The sequence below is a fragment of the Anser cygnoides genome, chromosome 1, assembly GCF_040182565.1.
Source record: "Anser cygnoides isolate HZ-2024a breed goose chromosome 1, Taihu_goose_T2T_genome, whole genome shotgun sequence".
NCBI lineage: Eukaryota > Metazoa > Chordata > Aves > Anseriformes > Anatidae > Anser > Anser cygnoides.
The window spans coordinates 129,730,965-129,743,187 of record NC_089873.1 but is presented as its reverse complement, the minus strand read 5'-3'; the positions used below and the strand labels follow the sequence as shown (position 1 = coordinate 129,743,187).

At 46.6% G+C, this 12,223-nt stretch overlaps 1 protein-coding gene and 1 long non-coding RNA gene across 4 annotated transcripts in view; both read left to right on the top strand.

The window, feature by feature from the left end:
• The window catches only part of NHS (NHS actin remodeling regulator), a 251,881-nt gene that overhangs the window by 120,909 nt on the left and 118,749 nt on the right, over nucleotides 1-12,223 (top strand). The gene's annotated exons all lie outside the window — the stretch shown is intronic.
• LOC136786747 (uncharacterized) overlaps nucleotides 1-12,223 on the top strand; it is a 132,510-nt gene extending 120,287 nt beyond the window's left edge. The window contains exon 2 of the long non-coding RNA XR_010826238.1: nucleotides 1-12,223. This exon is cut by the window's left edge and continues 75,251 nt beyond it. This is a non-coding gene — a long non-coding RNA (uncharacterized lncRNA).

Below are 12,223 nucleotides of genomic sequence, written 5' to 3'. Positions count from 1 at the left end.
GGCATAATTTACCGTGCCAGTGATTTAATGTGGAAAGTCTTTGGAATACAGTAGCCTCCATTTATGAAGTGGCTGCTCCTGTTCATGTTAACACATGTCAGACACATCATCATGAATGATAAAATGGTTCAGAGTCCCCTCTGAAGTGTAGGCTGCCCGCTTCTCATCCGGCACTGCAGAGGTGTCTGTAGCGGCTACCTTGCTATGACATGGCACAGTTGCTCGTCTGAGATTCCTCCTTTAAATATTAATTCTTCAGTCCTTCAGCTCGGACAACCTTATTCCCCCACCCCCCCCAACCCCACTATGCTTCATGGAAGCCTTTAATGTACTGCATTGTTTTCTCCATGTATGGTCTGCACGTGGTTATTTTCCTCTTCCACCTTCCCAAAAAAATAAGCCTCAGATCCCTGAATGTATTGATTCAATGACATGATTGAACAATGATATCACTAGTGATGTCACTGATACAGATAAATAAATGCATAAAGTATGTGCTTCTGGCCAATTCAAAGATTTGCCCTGGGGAGTATGCTGTGTTGGCACAACTAAAGAAGCATTGAACCTAAACAACCCAGTGATGGAGCTATGAGTTAATATGCATCTTGTTTAGTTTGCATTGAGCTTATTGAATTTGCTGTCTATTTTGTTCATCCATCCTGGAGAGAGGGTTCTTGCAAGCAGCCTCTTCCAGCGTGGTGTTACCAGGAGTTCACTTACACCTTCTTCCTTCCCTCTTTTAAAACAAGGTATTATGTTTACTCTTTTCCAGCCTCTGGGCCTTCACCCATCTACAGATTCCCAGAGATGACCACTCACGAGCTTGTTCGTCACTGCTTCCATTACAGAAGTAACTTTGGGTGGATTTCCTCGCACCCACATGATTTAAGAGCATCTATCCATTTAAGGACTTTCCCATCTGGTCCTTCCATGGCCCAAGCTGAGATCATTCCCCTTTCTAGGCACTAGTTGTTACAGAAACCTGCACTGCTGAAGGGTTTGGTGCTGCGGTGTGTGCCCCGTTTCCCTTTTCTCAAGGTTAGCTTTTTCTTTGGAGGAGAAAGCGGACGGAGGACCGCTCACTTCTCACTAGCTGTGGTATGAGCTGCCCCGCAGACTGTTTATTCAGGTGGTGCCGGCTTATCATTATCAGACCTCACACTCTAACAAGACTGCGTTTCTACGCTTTGAATTAAAGGAGTGATGACACGACAGATTAGCTTTTTCCTACTTCTCCCCTTGCATGCACCTATGCTCTTTTCCACAACATCCCTCTAATAACAATAATAATAATAGCAGAAAACAAAGCAAATCCGAAGCCCATACAGGAAGCTGCTCAGAAGTAGCATTTGTGACTTGGTGTTATTTTTTGTGTTCTGCCTGCCAAAAGCAACAGGAGTCTGCCTCAGGGATGTGAAACCATCTAGGATTTATTAGAAATGAGTATTTTTCATGGCTCCTCCCTTTTCTTCCCCTACCATTTTGATGACCAGCCAGCCCACAAAAGCTTTCCTGTAAACTCCACTCCGGGGGAATAATGTGCAACAGCTTTGGTTTCACATAGAAGGGCAAAGGGGTGCCTTGGAAACCACTGATTTGGGCTGATTGGCTTCTGGGGAAGGGCATTCATGAGTGAACACCCTAAGAGCAGATCAGGTCCTTTCTGTGGTGGTTATTTCCTAGCTGACTAAAATATGTACGTATGTATGTGTACATATGTGTGTATGTATGCGTGTGTCTGTCACTACCTCCTTAGTTCCTGATACTTGCAGTGACAGCCCCAGAGTAAATGGCTTGTAGAAAACCACAAAGTCCTTGTCCTGTGTGCTCCTTGTTCAGTTCATCAGGGGCATGGGTGTTTGAAGGAGTGCATCTGGCCAATGTGACAGCAAACACGGCCATGGCTTGGTACAAAACCATGAAAGCACATTGGAGCTGCAGTCACGTCTTTGGCCTACCTGCTTGGGTTTGGGGCTGAGGGCACAGCTGGCATGTGGGTCACTATCTGCCCTCCTCACGGACACACTGGGGTGCCATGGAGCAGGCTTCCTGGGATTGCTTCTGCTTGGCTCGTTCTGTCCCTGTTGTTGGACACCCCATGTGTACCAAAGGCACATCCTCCCACATCTGAAACTCCAGGTAGACAGGTTCAAAACATGCTATGAGATTTTTCTGCACTATTTGCAGCACCGGGCCTACTCTCTCTGCAGTTTTTTAAACACTGCAGGTGGGTTTCCTTCACCAACGGTGAAGCAAAGAGCATAATCTCATAGAAAGTGCATAGTGGATATCGACAGGCAAACTTGATTATTGCTGCAGCCTTTGATGGCCTTAGATGTTTCATGAAGGTCACAGTAGGAGTCAGGATTCTTGCTAGCAAATTGGTTGCATCACTTTTTCTAATACCAGTCATTCATGGACCAGAAATCTGCAATGGGTACTACACTTTTTGTACCACACTTTGCATTCAGATTTCTTAGCTTTATGTGGTAAAAGCTCCTCTTCCAGACCAGTGCAACCAGAAAAGCTAAAAATGTTCTGTTCTCTTTCAAATAAAGCACTGGCTCTCACTTAATCACCTGGCTGTGGGAACTGCTGTTCTAAGAAATTCATCACAGATCAAGTAGGTATATGTTCACACTTACAGTATGTATATTTAATAGCCAAGGCCCAGAGTATTTGGCACATGGATGTCCATTTATCATCATACATACAGCCAAACTAGCAGTTTGATACAAAAAATTAGTGTGACAACAGATCAAATGAAATCTTTAGGATACACATGGGCAGAGCCCTGGTCCTGGCCTCCTGCATTTTGCCACATTTGAAAGCAAAACTGCTGAGTGTTTTTATTTTGAATGTGTCTTATTTAGCCACAGTTCCTTCTGATGTGGTGGATATCAAAGAATTCTTTTAACTTTTTAAAAGAGAGCTATTGAAAAATATATCCCCTGGTGTCTAAAAAAATAGAAGCTAAATTAAAAAAAAATAACCCGATGTATTATGAATTGTTCAGGCCAATCTTGTTAATGCTTAGGGTCTGATTTTTGAAATATAAAATGTCATTTTAAAAGTTATTAACAGAGTTCCCCTTCCACCTCATTAGTATGATTAGTGAAACTAACTTGACTTTAGAAACAGATGAGTTTCAGTGACTGAATTTATCCTAAGAGGAAGAAACAGTAGACCTTCTATGATTTATTAACATGGTGGTCATCCTTTATCTAGAAAGAAAAGCAGTTGGCAAACTGCAGAAATGTGGGGTTTGCCCTTTGTCATTTATCTTTAAAATCACATTATTCTGAATAGTTTCATCTTCCCTGCTCTTCTTTTCATGCTGATGTGAAGGCAGTTGCCGCTCTCTAAACCCAGAAACACGCTGTGATATTCTGAAAATTGAGAGTGGACTCAGGCAGGGGTGGGTCTTTGTCAGCTCCCCTCAGGTGAGAATGGCAGTGGGGTGCAGCCAAAAGAGGGGCGTGCTTTTCAGAGGAGGCAGTCCCGTGTGCCCTCAGGACGTGGAAGTGTGGGGGGTCAGTGCAGTGCTCCCAGACCAGCCAGCTTTCCTGAACTCTCATCACACACCGGTGGCCAGACACCTTCAGTGAGAGACAGCATGAGCTTCAGCTCAAGGTTTAGGAGGATACAAAGGTTAACTGCTTATACAATTGGTTACAGATACGTGAAATGCAGTGTTTTAAATAAATGTGTGCGTGTTGATCAGCTTGAATGTAGAGATGACCTGTGCCATCTTGTCACTTTTTCAATGGGTAGATACTTTTGAGGAGCCATAGTCAGAACAGTTTGATGTTTTTGCAGTCTGTGCTGGTTGGAACTGGAAAAGAACCATTTTTTTGATTTTACGATTGGCATTACTGTTTATTGATGTTTTTTGTTTTGTTTTGTTTTGTTTTGTTCCTACAAACTCTTTGTATAGATAGCTACATCAGTGAATTGTTTCAACTCAGTAGTAATCGGTGCAGCAACACAAAACTAAACCTCTGAAAGGACAGGGTAGGAAAACATCTAGATGTGAACCTAAAATGCAGTATGTGGATTTACGTTAAAATGATGATGCAAGGTATAGGCGTGCAAGAAAGGGAGAGGAAGAGGTGGTGGTGTTTGAAATGTGTCGCACTCCAAATCTGAGACTTGATGGTGCAGATCTGAACCTTTTCGGTTGGGCCCACCCTGGCTGGGCCCACCCCACTTCAGTAATGCTGCTCTTGATTACTCCTTGTTACGGTCTTTGCTAATTAATCCTGTCTCAGAGATCTGGCTCCCTGGGCAAAGGAGAGCCTAGCTGTGGGTAACAATAACATATGGTCTCCTTGTACAAAAGGAGACAATCCCTGGAGCTGGTGAGCAGACTGTGGTGGCTGCCTGGCTCTTGGAGGAGCTGCAGGCCTGTGTGGCCAGGTCCTCCCTGTGAGCTCCTGTGTTTGGTTACCCATGCACGAAGAAACAGGCCGGTAATGGGTACCAGATGGAGGGTTGTGCATTTAAAGAAAGACACATTCTGGACAATCAGAAACAACCGAGTGGCAGTTTGTACATTAAACCCTGATTTAACGACAGCACTTGCTCGCTGACCTGGAAGAAGCAGGGCAGCGGGGCCTTTGGGTACTCCTGACCTAATGATTCCCCCTTGTCCCTGTTTCTGCAGTGGGATGGGGGAGTACATACGGCAAGGGTATATGTAGGAGCCTCACAGTTTGCAGAGAGCCTTCCTTTCATGTGACCAAGATCATCTAGGTATAGAGCCAGGCCACCATGTTGGTGCCCTTGTCATGCTCTTGTGTGTGTTCCTCCTTAGGCTGTGAGAGGGAGTTTTGCGATGTTCGCTCCCACCGGCGGGTCTGTGTGACAGCGTGTAGGTGTGTGTTAAACCAAACCTTGGCAGCGCGCAAGCGGTTGCTATGGCTCCTGCCATAGCGGGTAGCGCGAGTTTAGTTACAGCTAGGCGTCGTCCGTCTGTGTTTCTGTAAACGCAGTTGGCTGAACAAAGGGAAGATCTGTTCTGCGCTGCTGGGTGAATGTCTGTTGAGTGCAAGAATGAAACTGTCATCATCTCTGCAAGCCATAACCCTCCTGTGTATACTGAGCATCTTGTTTGACTGCGTGTACTGATATGCTTCACAGTTTGACACGTTATATAAGTAAAAAAAAAATCATCAAGAGAATGATAAGTTCCTAAACTTTTTCTCTTTAAAGCGAAACAATAGCATTTAACCTTAACTCTGTCCATTTGGATTATGGTAAAATAAAGAGCGTTACCATTTCTGTAGGGGAAAGCCAAAGGTGAGAAGAGTGAACCTCCCTGGCATGCTAGCTTGCTCAGCCCAAAGAGGAGCAAACAGCACTGGGCAGGAAACTTCCAGCTCCTCCACACTTCCCTTTCAGTGGAGTGGTTCTCTCCAGACTAACAGCAAACAGGGGCATTTTGACCCTCCAATAGTTTGTCTTCTGTTTGTTTTTGCAGGCGTTGGCACACAGAGGGTTTCGTACATACAGCTAAGCAATGAAAGTGTTCTTACCACCGTGACCGTAACAGCAGCTCACAGCGATCTGTTTCTTCTACTCAACCTCACACTCTTCAGTAATTTTTTTTGCATTTGTGTCAGAGGAGAGACAAACAGGCTTCCTGGATGGTGCACACAATGGAAGTTAACCTCTGTCTTGACTGTGTTAAGCACAGAGGTTTCTCCGTTTCCTCAGGGATTGCCAAGAAATGGAGGGAAAGGGTGCTCCTGCTGGAGCTGCAGTCCCAGAGCAGCTGGCATCTGCAGCTGCATAGCTCAGGCCAGAGGAACAAGGAGAAGGCATTCCTATGAAGCCAGTCTTCTCCAAGGGAAGGAAGAGGAAAATCCCACTCAGTCTGTATCCGCTAACTGCATGGGGTGAGCTATAAATAGAGCGTGGTGGTAATTAACAATGTGCTATTGTGTGCCAGGGACGGGCAAACCAGAGAAAATATACTGCTACAGTATTGTTCGTAGGATAGTGTTCTTGCAGCTGTGTGACTGAGCAAACGTGCTGCAGCTAATAGCACACCGCCACAGCGTGTCACCTAGGTGCCAGCGTCCCCTGGCTGAGACCGTTCGGATGATGGAAAAAAGGCATGTGTGGCTCTTTCCTCTGCCCCTTCCATCTGCATGCTTTTGTCAAGGCTACGTGCCACACAAGATCAAATGCAAAAGTTCTGCAATGTTTTGAGAGAGATGGAGGCTGTGATACTGATGGCCCAGCTGAAAGCAGGAAGCCTTGGTTTCCCCTTTCCTCAATAGTGGAAACCTTCACTTTTTTGCCTTCTCATGTGGCCTCCTGCCACCTTTTGCTTTGTTTTGTTTTGCCTGACAATTATTCTCCCATTTCAGTTATTCATCTGCAGCTACCTACTAATGAGTTAGAAATCCCATTTCTGGCATGGACTGACAGCCTCGTGAGCCCAACACTTTCAGTTGTGATACTATTGCAGATCTTGTGGTATTCGACAGATTTCTTAAAGCTCCAGCTGGTACATTTATGTGATAAGGTGAGACTTTCACCCCTCAGTGCAGAAATGTGGCCCAGATGTGTTGCCATGCATAGGCATGCAAACGAGACGAAGAACCTGTGGTGCTTCCTAATGGCAGGTTTTCCAGGACTTAGTTGTGCTGTTAGCAGGACTGCCACCCCTGTCTGCTGGTCCGTTCGTCCTCTCTGAGTTGCAGATGGTCTCTCTAATGAGTGTGGATTTTAGGTGGGTTGCCCAATGTGATCACTGCCTTTGCATGTCTTGCAGCCATGGTGGCTGTTCTCAGCGAGCAAGCTGACCTCCCCAGTGCTCAGCTGTCTGGGGGTCCAGAAACCCACACACATTGCCCCGGTTGTCACCATCCACTGGCTTTTCAGTACCCTTACAAGTCAGCTAATTTCATGCAGTCATGGTGTTGTTGCAATGCCAGGAGACCATTTTGTAGAGAGCCTGGAAATGAACTTGAAGCGAGCGTTTACAGCCAGTGATAGCGCTTGTAAAAGCCCCAGACCTCCCCCAGCCATTTCCTTTCCTTCTCTGAGGACTGGATAAAGTGCTGAGTTTAACACTTTCCTGAAGTGGGTGGTAATCCAAATGAAATTTTGCACGAAGCAGATAATAGCTTTGAGGGGTTGTTTCCTAACTAATCCGCTTCCCTTCCAGGAAACCCATGCAATCCCAAAGCCGAAACGCGGGCTGAGAGCAGGCACTGTGCTTTCCGTAGCTTCGTGTTGGCACTGGCGGCAGAACACATCAAGCCTGTCCCCACCGAGGGAGGTCTGTCTGAAACAAAACAAAACAACTTCTCAGATTGCTTATGAATTAGGATCATGTGAAAGGAGGCAACATAATAGCAGGGTAGGACAACTTGTCAGCTCTGCAATTAACATCAATACATACTATTCAGTTCTCTTCAGAGACACACAAACACACTTCAAACAGCCATCTCGTTAGAAAAATCATGACTCCTATACATACAGAATGAAGATTTTAGTCTGTTGAATACCTCTAACTATTATTTCTAGTTTACAAAAACAAAAGTTTTAATTATGTTTCCAATGACAACAGCATTGTTAGCAGACAGATGCTTTTCCCTTAAAAAAAAAAAAGTTTGAAGATTGTTTATGGAGCTTATCTGGAACAAAGCTACACTCAGTGAAGTTGGCATCAAAATATCAGGCTCTCTACAGGTCAGGGTGACACCGTGAAGCCTTTGAAGAACACTGCAAACCTGTTATCCCAACCATGTGCTGTCCATTGCTGTTTCTCAGCATTACTCGGAATAACAGATTCACAGGGTCATTTGAAAGACAGAAATCTTATGCAGGCTGCCAGCGTATACCCATAGCAGTGCAGTAACCCAGGGCCAGGGCACAGACCCGATGACTTTCACATTATCACCCATGGTGTTATGCCGTTGGTAGGCCCTCCAGGCCATGCAGGGGCAATGCCTGGGTGCCGTTCAGGTACCAACATAGCCCAGGAGCCATTCCCAGCAGTCCAAATGGTCATCAGGAAATCCTGGAAAATGTCCACTGTATGCACAGAGAGAGATGCCGAGGTGGGTGCCTGTGCCTCCACGTGCAGGACTTTTTCCACCTGGCTCTTCCAAATCTGCCAGTCTGCGCCGTCAGGATGCCAGTGCCAATGCTGATGGAGAGATGGCCCCCAGGAGGGCAGCGCAAGCTCTGCTCCTGCTGATTTATCCCTGCTGGCAGCGTGGTCACAGTTGCCACGTGTGAGGTACCGATATTCTGATTAACAGAGTAGGCAAGAAGCAAACGACCGTCCCCCTGCTCCCTCCTCCCCATCTCGCCAGCTTTTCATCTCTCAGGTTAGGGACAATCATGTCCTCTGGCAGTTCTTTGGGAGGCAGCCCCGTCCCTGCTGCTGGCACTGCGAGGACTCCCCCAGGGCAGGAACACAGCCCTGAGCTCAGCCCATCATTCCCCAGGCAGGGGACACTTGCCCCTACTGGGGCCTGATTGCACACAGTAGGTCTTGGCGTGCAACGTGAGACAGAAACTGGGTCTCGTACTGCAAATAGCTGAAGATCAGAGCATCTCCAGGGAAGGGCAGGAAGGACTGATGTGCCAGGAAGCCAGCTAGAGCAGACGTGCACATGGCATGGGACCAGGTGCTGGGGAAAGGATGGCATTTGGTCCTTTTTCCTCTCCCTCTTCAGCTGGGCATCACCTGCTGTAAGCTCATCCTCTCTCAGCGAGGCTGGTGTCCCCCTGCAGGTAGCACACAGCCGGCTCCCCACCATGTCCCCCAGGACAGCTGTGTCCCTTGTCCTCTCCACCTCAATCCCACCCACTGCTGGTGGCCCTGTGGCCCCAGGGGCACAGCGAGAAACCTGCCTGGTGCTGAGCAGCCCTCCACGAGCTGTGATTTTCAGTAGTTTCTGGCTGTAACGTGCAGGCTGGCTTCACAGCAGTGCCCAGATGTCCTAATGTCATGGCACTGCAAGGCAGTGCTAGCCAAAAAAAAAAAAAAAAAAAGCAACAATAAAATAAACCATGCCCATCTCAGTTCTTTTGCACGATTCTTTCGTGAGGCCACACAACATCGTGTTTGCTGTACTGGAGAAGAACAAGGTGGAGAAGTAGGACTGGGCAAATCCAAGGGGAAAGAAAAGGCACCTAGAAAAGGTAGAGCATGCCAGCTATTTGCACTCACTCCGTTTCCTCTCAGTGTTTTGGCTCAGAAGCACTTTTTTGTAGTTTTTTCGCCTCCTTTGGCTTTTGCATGGCAAAACTGTGAAAGAGTAATTTTTTAGTTTTGTTTTGTTTTTGTAAGCTCATTGTAGTTCAACCAATTTTTTGCCTGTACTTTAGAGCACTCGCAATTTGAGGATTTATCTACCTGCCATTTTTGCAGTAGAAATGGTAGCTCTGCCGGTCTTTTCACATGAGCCCATTTCTTCCAGCCCTGGTTCATTTAGCCATTTACCAAATTTCTTCTATTTTGACAGTATCTTTCTGATGCTGTACAATCTGTGTCAAAATTGCAAGTACAGTGAGAGCATCCCTTTCTGCTTCTTGCTGTGATGTCTTTTAACACTCAGCCTCCTTTTTCATGCTGCCATATCAAAATATTTACAACCCATCTTTTGCCATCATCAGGCTGTGTGTTTTTAAATTCAGTTTCAAAATTAAGGGCAGGGAAAATTATGATCATTTCCACATTAGTCACTCCATCCAGTTTCTTTGCAGTGATGAGTGAATCAACTCCCATTCTGACTTACTGCAGGGGTAAATATATGTAATTTGAGCGAATTTGGGTTGCTTGATATAATTGTTTGCTGCTGTGCTGCGATGCAAAATGCGTGGCTCTGGGAGGAAGTGCTTGCAGCAGGCGCATGCTTCTTGCCTTTGGTCCCTGCCAGTTTCTGTTTTGCAGTGCCAAGTTTGATGACAGCCTGCCTTAGGATGCAAACAGGCTTGGTAAAAGGACCTGTCAGACAGTTTCCAGCGCACCGTCTCTGCCTCGTGTGTGCTGGGAGGGCTGCGTGCTACAGACCAGATTTGCTTTTAGTTCCCCAGTGCTGTTCACTGAGGTGCAGCTGGGTGAGACGAGGGGACACGTCAGCAGCAAATCCCACGTCTCACCGCTGCGGAGGAAGGGATCCCCTTCTGCTTGGCAGCAGCACGGGTGCCAGCTGTCCTCGGTGCTGCTGCAATCGCGGCTGTGGGATACCCAGTGAGGGCGGTGCACGTGGCGGCACCCCGAGATGGGTATTTACACCGTGGCTGCTCAGAGCAGGCCTTTTTTGAGTCTTGGCATGAGTTAGAGCTTGTATGGCAACATGAGATAAGCTCGCTGGAGAAGATGGGAGAAAAAAGGAAATAAATGTCGCTGGGTGTTGCTGTGCTGTCAGGTTGGTTCACTCCCTGTTTTGCCCCGGGGCCCTGCTCCACTCCTCACCAACGTTGTAGGTAAAGGCCCGTCAGAAACAAGCCAAGTGTTTCTCTTGGAAGGGAAATCTGGATGTGGGTTGCGCAGGACCCCACACTGAGAACTGTCCTGAACCAGTGCGCACCATTTGGCCCCGGCATAAGGAGTGATTTTGGCGTGGAGAATTGGTGGGACCTAACGTGCTGCCGATCACCAAGGCTTCTGCGCAAGGCCAGAGCGTACAGCAGCATCCCTGGGGACATTAAAAATCATGCATGACGAGTCACAGCGAGTCTGCTGAAGCAACTGGTTCATTATTCAGCCACCAGCACGGAAGCCGTGGCTGCTGCCCTGCTGGTACCTGCTCGTCTGCTTCCCCGTAGGAAGCGTATTGCAGCAGGTGAGGATGCAATCAAACAAAACAAGATGACTCAGGCTCATTTTGTGTTTCTCCTTCAGGTAGACCAAGTGGCTGAAACCCTGCCAAAAGTAGCAGCCCTGTCTTTTGAAAGAGGCCGCAAAAGAGATGGACTTTAAGGCATAGCTTTCATATCTGAGGGCTTTTCTAATGACTTCTTAACTAATTGACTTGACTTTGGCAGGGAGACAGCCAGCGGCTGAAAAGGATTAAAACTGTTAGAAATGAACAGCTTTGAAGTGGCTGAAACCCTATTAAAATTTGGATGGCAGATTTCTTACAAATGGTATTTCTTAACCGCTACGACTTGGTATGGTGAATTCTTCTGCAAAACTTTAAGGAAAAAAGGGAAAGTCTGCGTGGTGGAATGGACTCAGGTTGCTGCTGCCATTCAGTTACCTGATAGCTGTAAGGTACCTTGTATAACCCATGTATCCCACGGATTTTGTTTTCAGGAGAGGGTATTTTGTGTTAGGGGGATATTTTCCTTTTATCATAATTCTGATCTAACACAGTAAGCACCATGGTGGAGCTAAATGGAATATCTTTGTCCATGGGTAAATGAAGCTTGCTCTGAGAAACAATCTGCCATAGAAATTACTCCAATTAGGGCTTTCTGCGGGGAGCAAATGGTGATCCAGTTCTGTAAGGCTGAAAGCTAGATTGTGTCAGATGATAGTCATTTAAGTAGAGGTGATGGAAATTTTCCAAAAGAATGTCTTCAACTTAGAATATGCTGATTTTTTCAGATGTAAAACATTTCAACTGAATTTCTGTCAATCACCCCCTTTCCCCCATGCTCCAATGTGACCTCTACTGTAAGACAGGTTTCAAAACTTTCCTGCCAGCCAGATTTTCTCCGAAACCTTATAGGCTTTCTGCCAACTTACCTGCCCAGCAACTTAGACATCTGCCTGGAACAGAGCATCAGGGTGGGAAGTGCAGAGACTTTTAGGGTCTGGAGCTGCTGGATAGCCCCACTGGGTCCTCTGCCCAAGGAAATGCACCTCATGGTTTCCAGCCTCCCAAGCCAGCTGGCTCCTCTTGCATCTTTGCCATCCTTGTGGAGGGAGCCTTGCTGTCAGACCCAGATCTCCAACTAGGTCTCCAAGAGCTTTGAGGCTTTCTGCTTGGTTTGGGTCCCTCCCCAGTTCACAGTCTGCGAGTTCTGTGTCCACGGTCCTGGTTTCCACCATGGTGCTACGAGAGAGCTGTGACTCCTCAGGGTCCTTAGCTCTCAAGCAGTAATCTCGGCTGTTGATGGAAATCTGGAAAACACACTGTGTCCCAAGAATGAAATAATTCTGGAGTTTAGTCTCCTGAAAATGTCTGTCATTTGTCTTTTTGTTCTAAATTAAAATGGAAAAAAAAAAGAAAGAAAAAAAAAA